The sequence below is a fragment of the Fringilla coelebs genome (genome assembly GCF_963513975.1).
Source record: "Fringilla coelebs genome assembly, chromosome: 19".
In the NCBI taxonomy this organism is placed as follows: domain Eukaryota; kingdom Metazoa; phylum Chordata; class Aves; order Passeriformes; family Fringillidae; genus Fringilla; species Fringilla coelebs.
Window position 1 is genome coordinate 1,988,242 of NC_140045.1, and position 22,993 is coordinate 2,011,234.

The window sequence follows — 22,993 nt, forward strand, 5'->3', positions numbered from 1 at the left end:
AGGCGTTTTCATTCCGCCGGGATGAGTCCGGGGGCAAGTCAAGGAGATTTATTGGGGCGCAGATACCAGCTCATCCTACTTCTTGCTGCGGCCAAAAGCCACGTAGGGCTGGATTTATCCAGGTCTGGGTCAGCACTGTGTGCTCAGCTGCATCTTTAGAAGATTTTGCTGTCGTGAAAGATGAAGGGCTGCTCTCACACCTTCAAACCATAAAGCAAAAGCTGTTACCTCGAGCGCTCAATGTCTTCCAGGTCCATCATCTGTCAGATTCTCCCATCTGCAAATGGTTCTGGGAGTTGGTGGGGCACAGGGAGTTCATGGGATCACTGTGTCCAGGTGTGGATAACTTTGAGCCCAAGGCACTGTCAGGGGTGGGTGCAGATTCCCCACAAATCCTCCTTTTGCAGCCCTTCCTTTTTAACGAGTTACAAAACCCACTAATCCACTTTCTCTCCTTTTATTACGAGCTGCAAGTGTCCAAATATTTCCCCATCTGCCTCCTGACTGTACAAAGCGCTGCCTTTCCAGCCCAGTAAATGGAGCATTTATGACATTCCAAAAGCTGTTGCCCATTAGCAGTTTCTCAGGCTTCGGAGTGTTTTGCAACCCAGCAGTCTGCCTAATGATTGAGGGGAAAACAACATAATCATGTGCTGACATTCCAAGTGATTTTATAAGCCACTTTTATCTGGGATGCCCTTTTCCTCTCCCTGTGTTGGTCTGAATCTGCTCCATCCACTGCTGCTTTCTGTGGAGGAGCCCTAGAGGTCCTCCTTCAGCTGCTCTGGAGCTTCCCTCTCGAAGCACATGCCCTCATCCTCCAAAGACAAATGGAATTTAGCTTATGGTAACTGTTATTAACTGTCCTGAGCCTCCACTGGAATTATCCCCAAGGCACCTTCACTTTTTAATTAAATATATGTTGGACAAGTGAAAACCATGGCTGGCTTGCTGCTGTGGAGAAGGGATGACATTGCTGGATCGTTCATCTGCAGGGCTTAGGTCTAGGTTTAAAATTAGGTCCAGCTTTAAAAATGTGGTGGTGTCCTGCCTGTCTGAAGGGTTGGGAAATAACACTTGGAGTCACTGTCCCTGGAAGTGTTCAAAAAACGAGCAGATGTGGATTTTAGGGGGCATGGTGATATTTGGTCAAAGGTTGGACCTGGAGGTTCTTTTCCAAACTCTTTCAGAGGTGTCCCAGCTCCCAGGTGTAAAATCTTCTTCCCTGCATTAGAAAATCCTGGGTGCTGCTTCCAGCTGGGGAGGTTCATCCCCATTAAATTCATTTTTATAAGAATTCCAGAGGCATCAGGAGTGCCACGGGCATGTAACTCCCAGCTGGGAATGCCCAGGAGAGGCCACAGAACCATTTCCCCCTCATGGAGAAGCTTTGAAGGATGGGAAAAGCCCAAAGAACCCCAGAATCTTGTAGTCCACGTGTTCAGAGGTTCTTCTGCTTCTTCTGGGCGCTGGAAATAATCCCAGTTTTCCTGTGGGTGGAAGATGTGCCCCAAACAAGGCTCAGTGAGGTTTTTCAGGGATTTTGCTGAAGCTGGCACGGGGCAGAGCACGTGGCAGAGCTTCTCCCCGATTTCTGAGTTCTGGGGAGGTGAAAAATGTCTCAAACTGAGCTGCCACCCCTTCTGCCCCAGGTGGGAAGCCACAGGCACACCCCAAAATTTCAGCTGGGGCTGGTTGCTGCAAGGTTTTCCAAGGAAACTGTTTGTCAGCTGCACCAAAAGCCCAGGCTGGTTAAAACTCACATTTTTGGGCTACTTTTCACCAGAAACAGCCAAAATGATCTTTTGCTGAGTTGAGATTTACCTTACAAATAAAGCACAAGTCTATTTAATTGAAATTAGGAGTGTTCTCATCATCCCCAGAGGGGAAGGAGGTGTAAAAACTAAACAAAATTCTACCAGGGTGCCCCCACCATGCAAATAAATCCTGCAAAGTCATTTAGCAATGTTTTTATTCCTGGTGGATTTCTTTAATCCTTCCAAGAAAAGTTAGAGGGTCGAAAGCGATGCTCACTTTTGACAGGGTTTTCATGGAAAGTTTGAGGCAGTGGAAAACAATTTCTTGGTTTGTTGTTTGGTTTTTTTCACTTTTTTAATGTCAGTGATATTTACAATTTGCCAATTCTGTGACATTTTTGGCAATTCCTATACATGCCAGGAAATCCCAAGCACCAAAAGTGGGATGCACACCGCGGGAGGGGAGAGAATAAAATGATAAGGATTGTTTTATCTGGGAGCCAAAGCTGTTACCTTTAAATGAGATTGATCATTCTCAAAACAGATCAACTATTTCTGTGGGGAAAAGCTTTATAAAGACTATTGTCTTGTTAAACTATGGAAGAGCAGAACTTGAACTCTCTCTTAAGAGCATCTGTCCAAAGTTGTACAATTCTGTTTATGGTTATCCAACACGAGGCCAAACCGCTGGGACTTCAAAAAAAAGATTTCCAGAAGAAAATAGAAACTCTCATTCATTCATTCCAGCAACGAAATTGAAAAATAATTAAGTAAATTGAAAAATAAGAAATTATTTCTGCATTGTTATATGTTCATAGTTTCCAGTGTTTAGATGTTAAAATTGTGGTCGGTTTTTCTTGGTGGCTGAACTAAAGAAAGAATAGAGAAGGGGGAAAAAGGTCCAGAGGGGATTTCATTAAAGCATTAAAAGTTATGAGGGGCACAGCTGTCTGATCACTTCATTGTCCCTCAGGGAACAGTCAAGGGGTCAGGATTAATGACAACTACATTTAAAGCATGTCAAAGGGAAAATATCCGACGTGTTTAAGCAGCCTTTGGAATTAGCGGGCGCAGGAAGGGCGGGAGGGGACGGTGTAGTTGGACTTTTTCAAGGGCTGCATCACTTTATAAACAGCTATAGCTGGGAGGGAATATTTATATCCTGACACTTATTTATATCCTGACACTTGGCAGCTCCAAACCGACTGCAGGGCTGGGGTTTAGCGGTGGTCAAGCCTTGGCACAAACAGAAGTTATTGATGAGCAGCAAAGCCCTGCGCGCTGCTCGCTCGCAAACCTGAAGGAAACGCGTCGGGAAATTAATAAACTCAATTCAATTTATCTTTTTGAGGAATGGCTGATGAGATCCAGGAGTGTTAAGCTCAGATTAAGGCATGGCCACCATGAACTCCCTGGATACTGGTGCCCTTTAGACCTTGCTACTGCCACAAAAACAAAAAAGCAAAATGTATAGAAAAACCCCTCAAAATTCAATGTAAATCTTTCCAACACAGCCTGAATCTCCATGGCTAATTCCTGTGGCATCCTGCACGGTAAACTGTGAATAAATGGCTTTTTTCCCCCCTCAGAATTGATCTTTATTGCTTCTGTAGCAACACTTATGATATTACAGGAGTTAACAAAGAGGCTGAGCCAAGGTACTTGCAGGCAGTGAATAAAATGTTACCTGGAGCAGCCCATGGGTGGAAATAAAATCCAGTGTGCTCCTGGGGTCGTTTCTAATCTTGTTTGGCTCCTGAAGAGAACCTGCCTGTCTCCCATCCCTCTGCTGCAGCCAGGGGTTGTGAGTCAGGCCCAGGTTTGCAGGTTATTAACTCATCTATTCTTAGGTGATTAAATAAAGAGTGTAAGACATGCAAGTTAGAGCAAAAAAAAAAAAAAAAATTACAAAATGTAGGAAAATTTGTTTCCCCCTCTTCCAAGGGTTTATTTTTTGCTCAACTCCCTTCTATTCTTTCATTTTCTTGGCGTCAGCATCGTTTCCAGAAGTCAAATCCCACGTTAGCCTTTGTTATTTTTAATTCTCTCTCTGCTTCCAGGGATGGGGCAGCCACAGATTCTCTGGGCAACCTGTGCCAGCATCTCACCACCCTCACAGGGAACAATTTCTCCCCAATATCCACTCAAAATTTATCTTTTTTCAGCTTAAAATCATCCTCCCCACCCCCCCCTCATCCTACCCTTGCATTTGCATCTTTTTTATTCCAAAGCTTCAGTAAATTTTGAAGGCAAAGCATTTATGGAAGTTCATATTCACTGAAGACCCAACTGCCTTTAATAAAAGTCCTGTTGGATTGTTTTTATTCTGTTTAAGATTAGAAGCAGGCAGGAAAATTTAAGCATTTAAATCAAGCATCCTTTCAAACCAAAGCCTCTGGGCTCCTTTCGAGGGCATTGATGGTTTATTTTGGAAATATCCTGGCAAAAAACAGCTTCAAAAAAATTAGCAATTCTCCTGGAATTGGAGCTGGCTGAAGTTTGCAAACGTGGGCAAAATCAGTGCGAGGGTTGGTGTGGATCCTACTGCCTGGCTGGAGTCAAAACTCCCCACCAGGGTGCTGAATTTACCTTTAAGCATCCCTCAAACTGCTGAGTGTGCCCCTGGAAATTCCAGGTGAGTCAAAGGTGGAGATATCCCACGTGCCTGACGCGTCCTGAACGCTGAGATCAGGAATGAGGGGACAGCAGGAGAGCAAACCCAACCTTCTCCTGCCTCTGTCCCACTCAGTCCTTCCAGGGGAGGCACAGGAGGAGGAGCTGAATAATTCCATTCTAGGATTGACAACTCTGGAAGGTGCTGATGCCTCGGGAGTTTGGCTTTTATATTTTCATCTATTTGTAATCATGGAATTCTGCAGTGTGTGACCTTAAACTCCATGTGCAGTGGGAGCTGCTGCTTTCCCACTTTGGGCAGACACAACAATTCCTCTCCAAGGGCACCTCACTGCCTCAGGGCCAGAGATGGGAACAAAAGGGAGTTGGGGGCAGCAAACTGGGGGTCAATGCCTTCATTACCTGGAGCTGGAATTGGCAGATGAGCCCCCAATATGCAAATGGACCCAACTTATAAAAGTGTCAAAACCTGTGACCCCTTGTCCATTTTGGGTGGGCCAAAATGTAAGTGATAAATATCACTTCAATAAATAGAACTTCTTTTTATTCTCCTAATTTTGTCTGGCCTCTGTTTTTAGCTGGCCCCAAAGGCATCAGCAGCAGTGGAAAACAAGGGGGTCGGTGTGCTGGGTGCTGCCAGTTCCCAATATGCAAATGGACCAGAAAAGTGTGAAACCCATGACCCATGGTCCATTTTGGGTGGTTTTGTCTGCCCTAAAAGTACCTGAAGGCCCTCCAATAAATAGAACTGCTTTTTATTCCCCTAATTTTGTCTGGCCTCTGATTTTTAGGTGGCCCCAAAGGCATCAGCAGCAGTGGGCAATAAATGGGTCGGTGTGCTGGGAGCTGCCAGGGATTCACTCAGCCAGCAGCCAGGGCCCTGAGCAGCCTCAGCTGAGCCCAGCACTGCCCAGTGCCCTGCTGGGGAGCAGGAGATGGAACAACGTGCCTGTCTGCTGAGTCAAGAGAGCCAGAGCCTCTCTTCCCATGTGCATTGGGTTTGCAGCTATGGCAACAGTGCATGCGTGAGGAGCAGGCAGAGCTTAAAATAGGCTCAGCTCCTGCTTGGGAAGGGCTGAGAGCAAACACGTGTGGTCAGCCAAGAGCAGGGAGGGAGGCTCAGCCTTTCCCAGCCATGCCTGAAGTTTAACTTCCATGTTTTCCACGTTCTGTGCTGCACTGGTAACTCTGAGTTCCATATGAAGTGGCAGCAGCTCTGCTCACAGCTCAGGCACACAGAATAATCCTTTCCCAGCCCCAGAACCAAGGGCACCGCTGCAGCTTCAGCCCCAAAAAGTGCAAACAACAAAAAGGCCCAAAAGGCCCAAAAAGTGCAAACAGCAGGGAATGGAGGAGAGCAAACTGAGAGGATGGGACTGCAGAACCTGGAGGGGAATTGGACAATGAACCCCAATATGGGAATGAACCAAAACTTATAAAAGTGTGAAAAGTCGTGACGTGCTGCCCATCTTGGAACCATCTTGGGTCCATTTTGGGTCCCTCTTGGGTGCAGCCCTGGCTGGGCTCTTGCACTGCCCAAGGTGAATTCTTTGAAAGCCTTTTAGTAAATCCCTGCTTTATTCCTTTAACTCTGTCCCGCCTCTTTAGGCATCACCTAACACAACAACCCATCTAACAGCCCACAGCACGACCTCAGCCCCATGAGCTGGGAGCACCTGGAGCAGCAGAAGCTTTTCTAGACCCTCCAAACCTTCCCCAGAGCTCTGAGGTTTGCTCCTCCATGTCCTTTCCCAGCTGGGAAAGCTGGGATGTGTCCATCCCCAAGGGAGCTGTTGGTCGGTCGGGGCGGAAATCTGACCACCAGGTTTTGTGAGGTCAAGACAAAACCTCCCTGCATAATCCCTCGAAAAAAATCCTCCAGGAATGAGTAGATTTCATAGGGAAGAAGGGCATTTCTTCCAGCTCCAGCCCTATTCCACTATTTTGGAGGGGGGGAAAGCTGGGGAAGTGGAAAATAGTAGCTTTGGCTCGGGAGCTGTAACCTGTTTTGGTCTGCGTTAATTAATTTGGCAGTGGCTGCGTTGTGTGCTATTCTTAGGCTCTCTCTCCCCCTCTGCAACAAATTAGGGCTTTCACATCTGCCTAAAAATAAAACTTTCCTGTCTGCTGGCACACGAGCCAAACCAGAGTGCAGCATATGTGCAATAAAGATGCACAGCTGTTCTGTCTATGAACTCGGGAACGTGTGAGGGGTTTTTTTGTGAGGGATACAGGAGGTACCCAACACTGAGGAAGGGCTTCTCCAAGAAGCTGTCAGGCATTTTAAAGAAGTGGCTGCAAAAGGTGAAATTAGAAGGAAGCATCCAAGCAAAATTGCAAGAACTTCAAGAGAAAAAACCTTAATTTTTTGCATTGCGAGAGGTGATGGTTGTGTTGAAGGGGGAATAGTCAAAAAGGAAGGTTTCATTCCCTTGTATTCCATGAAACTCCCAGAGAGCTCTTGATTTCAGAGCTTTTGCTGCTCATTTTCTGCCCTGACCTTTCCCCCCTCTGCAGGTGGTGCCCAGGTGTGGAGCAGCGCCCGATTTTGGGCAAAGGTTCTTCCCCAGAGGCTCCCCAGGGAATGGGCACTGCTCCAAACCTGCCAGGGCTCAGGAATCCCTTGGACAAATCTCTCAGGCATGTGATTTGTTATTTGGGGTGTCCTGTGCATGTCCAGGGGTGCAATTTGATGATCCTTGCGTGTCCCTTCCCTCAGCATATTCTAGAATAATACATCTATATAATATTGAATTATTTCACATGGTATTGAATTATTTCACATGATATTGAATTATTTCACATGATATTGAATTATTTCACACGATATTGCATTATTACACATGATATTGAATTATTTCACACAATATTGAATTATTACACATGATATTGAATTATTTCACACAATATTGAATTATCTCACATGATATTGAATTATTTCACACAATATTGAATTATTTCACACTCTCTGTTACTTTGAGGACCCCCTGTGTAAGATACTTTGCCCCAAGCTGGAAAGGTGGTGGAGCAGAAGGTGTAGGATCCATAGCCCCTCTTTGTGCCACCAACCACGTGCTCAGTGAGACTTTTGTCACCTCCAAAGCTCTGCTGCTGCTGCAGGGGCTGAGAACTCTGTCACTTCCATTCTTTCCATGGCTCAGCCATGGGAGTTTTTCCAGGGAGCTTTTCCAGGGAGCCAGGTGGAGCTGGGCTGGCTCTCCATCACCTGACACTTTTAGATTTGCTCTTTAGAGAAGATTAGCTGATGAATTGCCTCTCACACTGGGATTTACTCTGCCTGGGCATTCCTTACACCCTGGTCCTGGCTTTGCTCCTCTCCTTCCTGGCATGACCTGTTAATTTTGAAGGTTGTTATGTGGGAAATAAGATTTTTTTTTTCCCCTAAAAATTGGTTAAATGGAAATATTTCACATTTATAGTTGGCCCCAAAGTTAACTACCAAAACAACGGGTTGCAAGGTATTTTTTAGAGATAAAGAGGTAAAACAAAACCTGGCTAATCTGATTTGTTTAAAGAGCACTGACCATGTTAGAAAAGAGCAATTAACACTTTTAATTCCTAATTTAACGTTTAGGTGATTTCTGGAGCTTTGGAACTTGAATCCAAGGTCCTCTCAAAGCTCTTTCCCCACCAAGGTTTTCCTGGTACCTGAAGGATTTTCCTGAGAGGGGTCAGGGGAGTCCAGGCTGCTGATTCCAGGACACAAAGTCAAGTCAGACCAGCCCGTGCAAGAACCAAAAGCCAAAGAGAAATAACACTCTCTTTATTTTTCTCCTTTTCTGAATTCCATGACATTTCACAGAAATGACTGCAAAACTTTTTCCATTCAGATTTTAGCACTGGTTTGGTGACAAACTTGGGAAGATTAGCGATTTTCCATCGTTAGAAATGAACTCTGGTGCTCAAGCTGACTGAACCTTTCCAGGCCAAGATGCATTTTCAGGTTTTTTACAACGTTGCAAAGCTTAGGCCTTGGTTTAAGGATGAGGATTTTCTAGGCCAAGAATCCTCATCCTAATTAGGCAAAAATACACAAATTTGTTCATCAGCAGGACCCTCTTTCACAGCTGCCACTGGCCCCATCATTTCATTATTTTCTGCGCTCATTTTCCTGGCTTTTATCTCACAGAACTTCTGCACACTTTGGAAAAAATGGACCTCATTAAGGAGAGAAAAACCCCGAATTTTTTTAAGTGTTTGTATTTTTTATGCTGAAAACCAAACACTTGGAATGGTTTTGTTGAGACACATCGAGCTTCCAGGCAAGGGAACACCTGCAAAAGATGGTTTTCTTTTAAAAAACAAATAATTTCAAGTTCATTAGCCCTTGAAACGCAAAACAAGAATGTTCCAAAAGTCTGTTTTCGTGGCCTGAATTGTACCTGCAAAACCAAAGCGTTTTTCAACTAAGGAAAACATTTTGCATGAAAAATATTGATTTGTGGTCACCCTGTGCATTGCCAGTAGTGCCTTTTCTTATCTCTGCTGACTTCCCCACATTCCTGATGAGACAAAAAGCAGCAGCTCTCCCTGTTCCTGGTCATCTGCCCCTCAGAGCCAACGTCAATAATGGCACTAACATGTTTTCCACCAGAAAAAAAAAGAAATTTCAAAGCTTTACTTGAGCTTGGTGGACACACGTGAAGCGAAAAGTGAGATTTTCCAACAGGGAAAAAGTGGGAAATAATTAATTCCTTCATTTTAAACTCCCTCTCCAATTATGCCACTGCCTGTTAAGCTCAGCAGCAGCGTGGAGGAAGAGCACAAAACGAGGTGGTTTTTTTGCAGGATGCTTTTTGCTGTTCCCATCCATGGATGGAGGGGATAAAAAGGGACACCAGTGACTCACTGGTGTTCCCAGGAACGTCCTGCCTTGGGGACAGCTCCTGCTGGGAGCCTGAGGAACAGCCTGTGACTCAGCAGGGATGGGATCTGAACAGCCTTCCCTGGGCTTTTTTTACCTCTTTTTCTCTTAAAAAATGCCTTGCAACCCATTGGTTTGGTGGTTAACTTTGGGCCCAAATGTAAATGGGGAATGTTTCAGTTTTTAGGGGAAAAAGTCTTATTGCCCACATAGCAACCTTCAAAATTAACAGGTCGTGCCGAGAGGGAGAGGAGCAAATTAAAGGTTTAAGGAGAAGAAAACTCCCCTGGGAGTGGCCAGGGCTGGGGGTGGCATTGAGGGGGTGGCACTGAGGGGGTGGCATTGAGGAGGTGACAAAAGTGTCCAGCTCAGGGCAGGGTGATGGACTCAAATCTGAACTCCTTAATTTGGAGAATCCTCCCTCTGAGAGTCCCAGGGATGGGACTGGAAATCCTGCAAGCAAATGGGCAGTGAAATAAATCATGGGTGGATTTGGATTAGAGATGAGGAGGAAATTCTTTATTCAGAGGGTGCCTGTTGGAACCCTGGCTGCTGGGAATTTTGGGCGCTCTGTGCTGCCAGGCACTGACCCCAAGAGAAAACTGCATTGATCTGAGGCAGTGGAGAAGCTTCCAAAATTAAATTATAGAACTGAAATTATGAGTGTGGAGTTTGAATAGAAGTGTGTGATATCACAGGGTGAAAAACTCAGAGTTTAAGGGTTTAGAATATAGTAATGGATATAAAGCAGGATGGAGGTTTTAGGGCAGAGGCTGCTCCTCCTTCTTCACCTTCTTCTCCATGGGTTTGGGTGGTTTTGTGTAATTGGATAAAAATCCCCATTGCAGGCATGGGTGGTTGGTTATTGGGTTAAAAGTAAAAATAATTGAGGTGTCACTTCTTAATTGGACAGTTTATCCTCAAAAGGCCTTGTGGAGAGAGAGATGGGGCTCCATTTTTAGTTTGTTAGGGTGAAGTGCTGCAGAGCTCAGGGTTTGTGAGACTGTGACAGAGATAAGAACTGATAAACATCTGAGTCCCAACAAGAAATACCCTCCAGCACATTTAATCCCAACTTTGGCAAAAAGAAGGTAAAAAACTCATCAGGTTCCCAGAGAAGCTGTGGCTGCCCTGGATCCCTGGAAGCGTCCAAGGCCAGGTTGGAACACCCTGGGATAGTGGAAGGTGTCCCTGCCCATGGAATGAGATGGTCTTTAAGGTCCCTTCCAACACAAACCATTCCATGATTGATAAGGCACACCCTGTGTCCCTGAGGCTCTGGGAAATATTTGTGGAAAAGTCTGAAATAGTTCAATAAAGATAGAAACTGAGAACTCAAACACGCTGAAAAACTCCCTTTGTTGAATTGAGCTCTTTGCCATCAAGTAATAAAAAGGAATAATATTTATTTCCATCAAAAAAAAAAGTCCATAGGGATCCACAGGAGAGGAGCAAATCTCAGAATTAACAGCATTCCTATAGCTTCAAAATGAATAAAAAAGGTTTAATAGAATATTAGCGGGGTTTTATGTAAAAATAAAAGTACAGGAGATTAGATAAGAGGCCTGGCTTGCAGAGGTGAGATCAGTCTTTGTCAGTTCTGCTCCCACAAAAGAACCAAACTCCTGGGAAGAATTACAGTGCCCATTGCCCTTTCTGACAGATTTCTAGGAGATGGATTGGCCCAGGAGCTCCGTGGAACACCCAGGTCTTGCACTGATCCATCCGATGCTCTTCCTATCCAAACAACCTCTGGGTTCTCCAGCAGGAGCCCCTCAGCCAGGCTCCATCATCACCTCCCTGTTATTCCAGTTCCTGGCCTGATTTACGTTTCCCAGTGTCTTTAGACAGTTATTTCAGGCCTCATTCCTAATTATTTTGTTTCAGGGCAGTGTTATCATGCTATAGATGTATTTGTTTAAATCCTGGCTGACTTCATGGGGGCAGTTTTTTAAAGGAAGGAGAAAATGGAAATCAAATTCAAAATACGTGCTGGCTTTTTTGGGATGGGTGCCAACCCGGTTTAGCTGGCACAAAAATGAGCAATAACTGTGGGATTATCCACTCTTTTTTCACCCAAAGAATCATCAGGTTTTTGCTGGGATGTTTTAGTTCAGAACCTCTCTCTTCCCAACAGAAAAGAGCAGAACTTCTCTGTGTTCCAGCTCCACACTGATCCATTCTGCTCCTTCAAAAGAAATTCATGGGAAAAAAATTGAATATAAATTTCTAAACACCTTTCCCCGATGGAAAACTCTCTCTTGATATTGTCATGTTAATATTTTACTCTTCCACCATGGAATGAGGCCTGGACTTAGGATCTTTTACTGAATATTATTAATTTGAATTATTCCTCATTGGAGTTTAGCATTTAAACGGCTTTGACGTGGATGACATTTCTCCAGGCTGGTTTTCCACACTTGCTTGCACAGGCACCAGTCAGGATCTGATCCAAAATCAGAATTCCTGAAAATGGATCTGAGGAATGTTAGAACACAACAAATGCTTGGGATGGAATGGGGTGGGAGAGGGAATTTGGGCAAAGTCTCCCTTAGAGCAGCAGAGAACACTTTGTGTTTATCTGGGATCACGTCCCTCCAAGATTTTTATTTTCCATAATCTCAGCCTAAAGTGATCCCCAAAAACTGGATGTGGGAACGTTGGGCTTGATCATCTTGGAGGCCTTTTCCAACCTTGGAGATTCCATGATCACTCAAGAGCTTGTCCTTCCTTTGGGTGGGTTAGGTTTGGTCCAGGGAATCTCCTTGCATCAAATGGGAGCAGCTGGGATCCAGAATCTGGGAAGGGGATCCAGAACCTGGGAAGGGGGTTCAGAATTTGGGAAGGGGATCCAGAATCTGGGAAGGGGATCCAGAATTTAGGAAGTGGATCCACAGCCTGGGAAGGGGATCCACAACCTGGGAAGGGGGTCCAGAATCTGGGATCCAAAGTCTGGAAAAAGGGATCCATAGCCTGGGAAAAGGATCCATAGCCTGGGAAGGGGATCCATGATCTGGGAAGATGATCCAGAATTTGGGAAGGGGATCCACAGCCTGGGAAGGGGATCCAGAATCTAGGAAGATGATTCACAATTTGGGAAGGGCATCCACAGCCTGGGAATGGGATCCACAGCCTGGAATGGGATCCACAGCCTGGTTCCAAAGTGAGGGGAAATTCAGGCTGCAGGGATGGGCAGAGGTTGGCACATCCCAGCTCCTCCCTCTTCACCAGAAATGGGGTGTCCAGCCCAGCCAGGAAACAAGGAGAGAACTCCTGCTCTCAGACCTTGCCCAAAATCATCCAAATTCAAGTTTACATTCTTTAACTTCTAATCTTGGCCGTGCTGCTGCTGCTTTCACTCTGAGAGTGCTGAATGCACAGAAAGAGAAAATAAAGACGGAATGACAGACGGAAAAAGTTTGTTTGAGCCACAGCTGTTTCCTCCTTCCTTCAGCAAAAATGATTTAAGCACCTTATAACCTAAGGGAGAAAAAAGAAAAAAAAAAAAAAAAGAAAAGGGTGGTTTTGTAAGTGAAAAATGTCCTGTCAAAACGTCTGCTATAAAATTTCTCATTCTTAAGTTATAATTCTGAGATATTATCTTACTTAATGATTTAGGATTGGGGTTTTTTTTTCTTAACCAGTCCCAAAATTTCCATTACAGAGAGAAAGGAACTGGCCACTGGTGACAGATTTTATGAGAGAAATATGAACGGAGTAAGGAAAACAGGGGGAACAAAAACCCTGAGGATTTTGCTTGTGTACGATGTTCTGCCTAGATGGGGAAAAGAGAGGATAATCAAGGGCTTTGGGGGATAATTAACAGGGAAGACAAGAGCAGCTTCCCACCTGAAGAGTGGGAAGTCTAAGGTTCATCCTACCCAACATCAGGCAGCTCTGTCTGCAGGATGGAAAAAGGGGGAGCTGAAGTGAGGAATTGGCGTTTTAGGGGAACCAAAGCCCCCTCCAGGCAGGCTCAGGTTTCTCCATTACCCAAAACCATCAAAAGACCAAATTCTTCATGCAAGAAAATCACGCCCTGGGCACAAAACTTGGGTGAGGAAAAGCAAGGTTGGAGCTTTTAGAATGGAAATAAAACCGGTTTTAGGCAGCACTTGAGTTTAGATCCCACTTTTTAACTTTGTCCTCACATTTGCTCCCTGCACAGCTCTGAGGGGAAGCAGATTTTGATGGTGATAAACACAATTTCCACCTTATATTGGTTATTTCATCCTATTTTCCTTTCAAGGCTGCCCTGAGTCACTGCCACTTAAGAGGTGGCTGCGGGGAAAGGTTTAAAGCTGCTTTATCCTGCTTGGGGCAGGGGAGACAAGGAGTCAATTAAGAGAATAAACATCACTTTGAGCATGTGGAGAGGTTGGTATTTGGCTCTCTGCCTGGAGCTGTTCACCTGACAGCGGCTGCATCAGAGGTGAAAGAGTGGAGAGGAGCCAGGGTGATCCTCACAGCGCTACAACAGCACTGGGAATTAGGCAAATAAAGCTATTTTAGCCTAAAAACTGAGAGGGTTTATATGGAAACCAGGAGGGAGGAAGAGACGGAGCCTTAACTTCACATTTCCTATGGCCCCGCATTTCAAAATGCCTCTAATTTAGCCCAGAAATGTCTTTATTCCATTTCACGAGGTAACTCAAAAGCAGATTTGGAAAGAATTGCCAAACATGGGTCTAAAACAGAATTTAAAGCCTGTGAAAAAACCTGCACCACGAAAACAACCTGGAATTGTGAAGCTCTGCTGCTCGGAAGAGAGGACCCGTGTCAAAACAAAACTCTGCTTATCAATCTTTAATTGAGCTTGTGCATGAGGCAGAAGACATCAGGTATCAACAAAAGCAGACAGGTTTGAAATGAGAAGCAGATGGTCACCCCAAAGCTCTTGTCTTGGAAAATAAATGAGAGGAAAGAGAAGCAAATTGAGTAGCAGTGCCGGGTTTATATCCAGTGATCTGCTCTGAGATCTGGAAACAGTTGACAATTAATTGAAATAACACATTGCAAATTGTCACTGAAGGCTGAAAAATCTTCGGGGGGAAAAAATGCTGTTTGCTCTGGAAATTTGGATTGTGCTGAAGGCATTGTAAGGAAAAAATGTTACCCAGCTCAACCCAAATTTCCACAGAATTTTGCCACCCAAAACATTTGCAGGGATTTTAAGTACAAGCTGATATTTGGGGCTTTTTAACCATCAAGAGGTAAAGTTGGCCTTCCTCCAGTGCAAAACCCTGACTCCCTTTGTGGGGAAAAAAGGAAATACATCTTTTTTCAGATTTAAATAGAGCTGCACAACCTCACCAGCATCCCCACAAGCACCTGGGTTTTACTGTCCAACTGTTTGTTCAGAAATAATTAAAGATTTAACCTCATTCTTCCTAAACATAGGACGGTTATCAAAAACATGGCATTGAGGCCAAAGAGGCTCTTGTAGGATTTGTTCTCCCTTATCTCCCTCATAAATAAGTTCTTTCTGCACTGGAGAAGGAAAAGGGAAGGAGGGAGGGAAATGCCACCCACTGGGAAGCAGGGAAGTGAAAGAAACCCAGGGTGAAATCTCCATTTTCCCTGATTTTAGCAGGTGTTTGAGTGCACTGGCCAAGCAAGGTTGGTTTCGTGGAAAGTCATTCTCGTGTGGGGGGATTTTTATTGTCACTGGTGCAGTATCAGAATTGTGAATCAGCAGGAGAATTAATCACAGGACACAGATTTCCTCCACAGCCTTGCACAGGCGTTCCCTGGCTCTGCTCCTGTCTGGAATGAGGGCACTGCTGCTCCCCAATCCCCAAGGAAACAGCAAAGAGGGCAAGGGGCAACTGGAAAAAAAATATTAAAACAACCCCACTGCGAGACCTGTTTCCAGTGGGAATTGGAAATACCTTCCTGCTGCATTCTTTCCACATCTGCAAGGGCCATACTTGGATTTCATTAAAAAATATTTCCCCTTATCTGGAGCAGGGTCTGACATAAGCCATGGATTTGTTACTCCTGACATCGTTTCTTTTTGAGCTGCCTGGGCTTTTGCTGCAAGATTTTGTTGTTTCTGTCCTTTCTGCTGCTTGGGGAGGGGGCCTGGGGTGATGAATGTGGCAGGATTTTTGTGGGAAGGTGTATTCCGGAGGCAAGGTGTAAATCAGGGTAACACCACGTGCTCATTAGCAGCAGAGAGCCACTGTGGGTGTGTAAATCATAAGGGTGCAACTCCAGCAGGACCTCGGATGAGCTGGGCACAGGGTGAACCTTTGGAAGAATTTTTAGCGAGGTTATCACTGAAATTCATTTACTCCAGCAGATTTCTGCCCGTGTTACAAACACCAGAACCCTCATCCGCTCCTTGCAACAACAAGAAGTCAACAGGAGTTTGATCACTGGCTGGACTTCAAGGAGAAACAGATCTTTTATCTGATAGGAAAAGGAGGAGGAATGGCTTCAAACTGAGAGTGGGTTTAGTTTTGAGATTGGGAAGGAATTGTGCCCTGGGAGGGTGGGCAGGCCCTGGCACAGGGTGCCCAGAGCAGCTGTGGCTGCCCCTGGATCCCTGGAATATCCAAGGCCAGGCTGGACAGGGCTGGGAACACCTGGGACAGTGGAAGGTGTCCCTGCCCACAGCAGGGGGTGACACTGGATGAGCTTGAGGTCCTTTCCAACCCAAACCATTCCATGATTCCATGATACGATGCTGATGAAAGAGAGAAGTAGAGATAATGATAGTAAAAGGAATTATTTGCATTTCCCAAGCTATGAAGGGAACTCTCTTTACCTGTCTGCATCCTTCTCTCCCCAATAAAGAGATATTTTGTTCATTTCTGAACTCCTACCTAGGCCTAATTTTTCAAAGAAAACCAATGTCTTCATTTGCCCTTGTCAATGAGAAAATGAATATTCTGCAATAGGACCCACAGCGTTTCCTCCTAGCTCTGTGGGGATACCAGAGGTGCAATTAATTGCTGCATTATTACAAAGGGATTGTTCTGTTCTGGTGAAAGCAGAGGAAGAACCACAGACCTTTCCTCTGCGTCCTCAGATTACGACACGACCCTAAAATGTGTTGGCTAGGGAACTTCCATAGAGGAAGGGTTGTGGGTCCTCACCAGCACAGCCAGAAAGAGGGGCTTGTTGTAGGGTACAGAGAATCCAGGGAATGGGGACTCTTCCTCAGGGGTTATTCAATGGGATTGACTTGTTTTGCCCGAGGAGAGGAGGCTGAGAGGGGACCCGACAGCTGCCTGAGCATCAAGGAGGCGAAGCAGCAGGCAGAGGAAAGTTATTTAAGTGAAGAGACAATGTTGGCACAAGAAGAAATGGGTATAAATAGACAGAGGCTGGAAATCCCTTCCAATAGGAATAGTGAGGACACATGAAAGGAAATCAGGCCAGCTCTCCAAGCGAGGATCATGGAAAGCGATTCCATGGGCCCTCTCGCCCAGGAGGCCCAGCCCCTGCTCCTGCCGAGTCCTTTCCCTTCTTCTGCATTTAATATTGAGCCTGGCACCAGCTGCAGCAGGGCCCCTGCGCTGGTGAACTCAAAAATAAAAGAGCTGGGGATGGGGTCTTGCCTCCAAATCTGTGCCTGGGATGCTCCCCTTTGGGACGGAGCTGGATCCCGCGCGCAGCCCCGGGGCCCATCCAAGCGCAGCCCCGTCCAACTTGTGACAGCAGAAATGAGATCCTTTCCCCAGCCTGAAACGCCTCTTGGTGTTGTGCGAGCTCATGAAAAAGTCAGGATTATTTTTGTCTTTCTAAGTAAAAGGGAAGATTTACTGCGCTGATTTGATGACCTGATGTGTTTGCTGGAGCGGGCCGCGCTGTGGAACAAAGGGCGATGAGCGCATCCGCCATCCTCACAATAGCATCTTCTCCCCGTGGCACTGGCACAGACGTGGCTGCAGAAGGTTTGCAGCGTTGAGCAGCTGGTTCCAGGCAGGCAGAGGTTTGAACAGGCAGGAAAAACAGGATAGGAACAAGTTCCTCGTACCCATCCTCGCTGTTACTCTTTGTAAGATTAAACGTCTCAAAGAGAGTCACATCTTGGTGTTCCTTCAGCTCAGCTTTTATCCTTGGGGAAGGTTTTAAAAGTGATTTTTAGTCCTAGAAGCTTTCAGTGCTTTGCAGTAACAGGTGACCTTCCCCAGGGGACAGCCCTACCTGGGCCTGCTCAGATTCCCTGACTGTCATCCCCAGTTTTTCCTTTTTGAACACATTTTAACAAAGTTTTTCAGCTGTTATTGTTTTTTACTCTCTGAAGTGGATGTGGTGTTTGCAGTTAGAGAAAACCACCATGAATTCTTGCAGATGAAAGGAGATATAAAATATTCAGTCATTGACAGGCCCCTCCAGTCTCTCACACTCATAAATGGGGACTTTTATCTCATAAATGATCATTCTATATCATAAATGGTCACTTTTACATCATAAATGGTCACATTTACATCACGAATTGTCACTTTTATTTATGCTTTTTTCACACACAGAACATGTTATTTTTGCTTTTTCCCCTGGCATCATCTTCTACCAAGATCTCATACTTCGCCTCTAGCTTCCAACCAAAGTTTCACAAACTGTCGAGCAAAAAACCTTTATTGTGATGTTGCTAAAACAAACCCGAGTACGTAAGATTGTCCCTTGGCAACCGGGGCTGCTGCAGGGTCAGCCCCGGGTCTGGAGCAGGATGTTGGCAGTCCCGGAGCCAGCAGCTCCCGTATTTTCCCGTCCTGAGCAGTTGTGGCAGGAGCAGGAGCGGTGACGTTTGTGGCTCAGCAGGAAACCTCTGGCTGGAGCAGCCGAGCTGAGAGCGCCGCAGCCGCCGCGGCTTTTTCCAGGGCTGGAGCTCCCCGTGCCACCGCGGCTCCCGCGCCCTTTCCGTGACTTCACGCTGCAAACTCGAGCTCCTCTGTCTTGGAGGCCCAGCCTGGCCTGCAGGCCCAGCCCTGGCCTGCCTCGGGCTCCTCAACTTCTCCTTGCAAGCTGTTGTTGTCTCCACTCTTACAGAACATGGGGAAGGGCAGTACCACGGGGTTTTCCCCTCTGAAACACCTTCTGCTCTTCTGAAACACCTTCTGCTCTTCTGAAACACCTTCTGCTGTTCTAAAACACCTTCACCCATTCTGAAACACCTTCTGCTGCTCTGAAACACCTTCTGCTCTTCCAAAACACCTTCAGTCATTCTGAAACACCTTCACCCATTCTGAAACACCTTCTGCTCTTCTGAAACACCTTCAGTCATTCTGAAACACCTTCACTCATTCTGAAACACCTTCTGCTGTTCTGAAACACCTTCACCTGTTCTGAAACATCATCACCCATTCTGAGACACCTTCACTCATTCTGAAACACCTTCACCCGTTCTGAAACACCTTCACCCGTTCTGAAACACCTTCACCCGTTCTGAAACACCTTTACCTGCTCTGAAACACCTTCTGCCCTTCCAAAACACCTTCTGCCTTTCTGAAACACCTTTAGTCATTCTGAAACACCTTCACCCGTTCTGAAACACCTTCTTCCCTTCTGAAAAACCTTTTGCTGTTCTGAAACATCATCACCCATTCTGAGACATCTTCTGCCCTTCTGAAACAACTTCTACTCTTCTGAAACACCTTCACCTGTTCTGAGTCACCCATTCTGAAACACCTTCTGTTATTCTGAAACACCGTCACTCGTTCTGAAACACCTTCACTCATTCTGAAACACCTTCTGCCCTTCTGAAGCACCTTCACCTGTTCTGAAACATCTTCACCCATTCTGAGACACCTTTTCCCATTGTGAAACGTCTACTGCCCTTCTGAAACACCTTCTGCTGTTCCGAAAAGCCTTCACCCATTCTGAAACACCTCCTACCGTTTTGAAACATCTTCACCTGTTCTGAAACACCTTCACCTGTTCTGAAACACCTTCAACCTTTCTGAAACACCTTCACCCTTTCTGAAACACCTTCTCCCACCATGCCCACATCTCTGATTTCACCCTCCCAGCTGCACCAACCTTTTCCTTTATGTTACCCAGCCTTTATCCTCCTCCATGGCATGAAAGACTCCCGTAGCTGAGAAGAACCCAGCAGTTGTGATGGGACAGTCATTGAGTAGAAATTCCTATTTTTACCTGTCACACAGAAAAGGTGATCCCTGAATTAGCCTCATCTGTCCCACTGTCCTGTAAACATCCCTGGTCTCCATGTCTTTTGGTTATTCCAAGAAGGCACAGATATATATTTTTTTGCTGCATCTCCACAGTTTATTCAACTTTTTATCTTATTGCTGTTCCTTTATTTACACATTTTTCCAAGTTTAGGGGAAGTCAGGCAGCCAAAACCACAACCCAGCAGACTCTTGTTTGCTGACTGATTGTTGGATAAATTAGAGGCTTTATACAGGGGCTTAATGCAATTGATTTTATTATTTTTTTTAATCTCCACTTCATGCAAAGGCCTTATGGATTGGATTTTCCTTGGAAAAGGACACTCCTCAGGAAATATTGGGTGAGTGGGTGATGAAGGCAAGAGGCTGAGCCCACTGCAGAGCTTGACAAAGTCAGAGTGGGAGGCTGGGAGCCACCACAACCTCAACAACCACTTGGAAAGCAGCTCCCACCTTAGAGTGGGATAGAAATGAGTTCAGGGAGTGCTGTTTTATCAGAGGTGGAATGATCATGGGTTTGTGTTCGATACAGACTGTGCTCTTAGAGAACTGGTGTGGAATTAACAAAACAAATTACTCAGTAAAGGAATAAACCCTCTGTACTTTCACTTGTACAGAATCAGAGAGAATATTACTCATAGATTCAAGATTGTTAGAAAGGTCATGACCAATAGTTTAGCTTGCAGTTAAATTCTAAGGATCTATTTAAAATATGTTTGAAGTGCCATTATTATATTTTTTTCTCGAGTTTGGGCTTGCAAAGGCCATCACATCTCAGTCCATGGTGATGAAGCTCACCAACGTTTCAGGAAAATTCGTGCCGAGTGAATTTTAAACCAAAAGTCACTTTCCAAGTGAGGAGGAAAGAATGAGTTTTTGGAAGATGTCCTCATTGGTGAGAAGAGCAGAACTCAGCCAGAGAAAGTCAGACTCACAGCATGGTTTGGGTTGCAGAGGACCTTGCAGCTCGTGGCATTCCAACCCCTTCCAGCAGCCCAGGCTGCTCCGGCGGGCCAGGAAGCCAGTCCCAGTCTGTCCCCATGGCAGCATGTCCTGTTGCTGCGGTGACACAGCTCTGCTGTCACTCCGGGTGAGCTCTGGGCTGTGCCAGGCTCAGGTCACAGCGGGGACTGGGGCAGTGTCACTCTCCCACCGTGCCCTGGGGAGTTCCCTCTGCTTTCAGCCCTGTCTGGCTTCCCAACACAAAGGATTTGGCAGAGCTGCCTGGGTGGACAGAGGGGAGAGCAAAGGGCTGGTCTGGGAGCCTGGGAAGTGCCAGGAACACCAAATGTACCCCAATATAGGCAACACAACCCCGGGGAAGGGCAGTTTAAAGCAGAGGAAATAACACATCCATCCCTGTTTGATCACCCTGATGATGCCTTTTGGGCTTACCTGAAAACAGAGGCCAGGCAGAATTAAGGGTGTAAAAAGCAGTTCTATTTATTGGAGGGCCTTCAGGTACATTTAGGGCAGACAAAACCCACCCAAAATGGACCATGGGTCATGGGTTTCACACTTTTCTGGTCCATTTGCATATTGGGAACTGGCAGCACCCAGCACACCGACCCCCTTGTTTTCCACTGCTGCTGATGCCTTTGGGGCCAGCTAAAAACAGAGGCCAGACAGAATTCAGAGAATAAAAAGCAGTTGTATTTATTGAAATGATATTTATCACTTACATTTTGGCCCACCCAAAATGGACAAGGGAGTCACAGGTTTTGACACTTTTATAAGTTTGGTCCATTTGCATATTGGGGGTTCATCTGCCAATTCCAGCTCCAGGTAATGAAGGCATTGACCCCCAGTTTGCTGCCCCAACTCCCTTTTGTTCCCATCTCTGGCCCTGAGGCAGTGAGGTGTCCTTGATTGCCAGGCCTGGAGAGGAATTGTTGTGTCTGCCCAAAGTGGGAAAGCAGCAGCTCCCACTGCACATGGAGTTCAGAGTCACACACTGCAGAATTCCATGATTACAAATAGATGAAAAATAGAAAAACTAAAATCCTGAGGCACCAACTCTGTGTTTACTCCGAGCTCAACCTCCCTCTGGTTGAGCCCTCTGAGCTCAACATTTACCCAAAACCCACCCACCCACCTTGGCTCCTGCTGCTGAGCAGTGGAATATTCCTGCCCAGGAATATTGACATGCCCAGGAGAAACCAAACCACCCCAACCACGTGAAACATTTCACCAAAGTGCAGCTGCAAAAAGTATTTTTGCTGGGAGCAGTTGGAGCCCTTAATGACTGCTGAGCCCTGGGCACTTTTAACTCACCTAATCCTTTTTCCTACAACAGCCCCATCTTGGAAGAATCAACCAGGGACTGTGAACATATTTTCCAACTACTTACATTCTTGCCATATATTAATGATACATGGAAATGCGTGGACTACAAATACAGCTTCCTTATGCTTGCTCCAGAGGAAGTTTCCATAGGCACCCAAACATTTTGGACACTTATCCCAGCAGCTGAAATTAGCACAGGATTTTCAAAAAAGACCCTCAGGGTTAGAAGGTTTGATGGGCCTAATTATAAAGGAAAAGAGGCTCCATGTGCTTACTTAGCAGCAAAGTTTGGATTCGTCCAGCTCTGGTTTTAAGGTGCTTAAATTTAAGAGCAAGGTCATTTCTCCAGACACTGAAAAAAGGGAGAGAGACATTTCCTCAGAATATCAATTTTTATTTTATTTAGGAGGCAAAATGGGGTCTAAATAGGCAATTTTCAGGACTCAGGGAGCAGTTTCCCATCATGGTTCATCAGTTCTCTGATACCTGCTGCTGTTAAAACTCAACAAAATTATTGCAACTACAAAGTGGGCAAAGAACTTAAATAATTGTTATTATAAGTAATGAAAGTCTGTAAACAGAGGAGGGAAGGAATGACCACCCAAATAAGGGGGAAGTCATCTAACTGAGAAAAAATCACTGGGACAAGTGATTTTAGTAGCTTTCAGCCCTGAGATTGGCACTGAAATGCAGATTTCAGAGAAGTACATGAGGTGATGTGCACTTCAAAAACTGGAAGGACTTTTCTTTTCTCTCATTTCTCTCTTTTCTCGTGATTGGGTTTCAGTTTTGGCTTTGCCCAAACCAAGCTAATTATAGCCCAAGGCTGTGAGCTGAGCATGCAGGCAGGGCTGGCTGCAATTCCAGGGTCAGTTTTACATCAGAAGTGCTGCAAAAATCTCAGTGATGAGCCCAGAGTGATTTCATGTCTCTGTCCCCAGCCAAGGGAGAGTCTCTGCTGATATTCCATCTGGAAAGGGCACAGGCACCACAAACAGTGAAGAGCTTTGGCTGCCAAAGATCCCAAGAATTCTCCCAAGTTGATTCATGGACCACTTGCTTCATGAAAGGTTCTTCAGTTTCCCAGTTTTGCTGCCCATCAGAAGCAAAGCTGAGCTGCTCCCCAGCCAGTTCACTGGGCAGTGACTTGCAGAAAGGGCTGACATTTCCTAAAGGAGCCTCAGGTTCAGCTGTGATGAATTTCCCTGGGATAAAAACCATCAGGAGAGGCCAGGATTAGACCAGAAGGAGCTCTATTGCTCCTGCACTCGGTGATAACTTTGTTATTT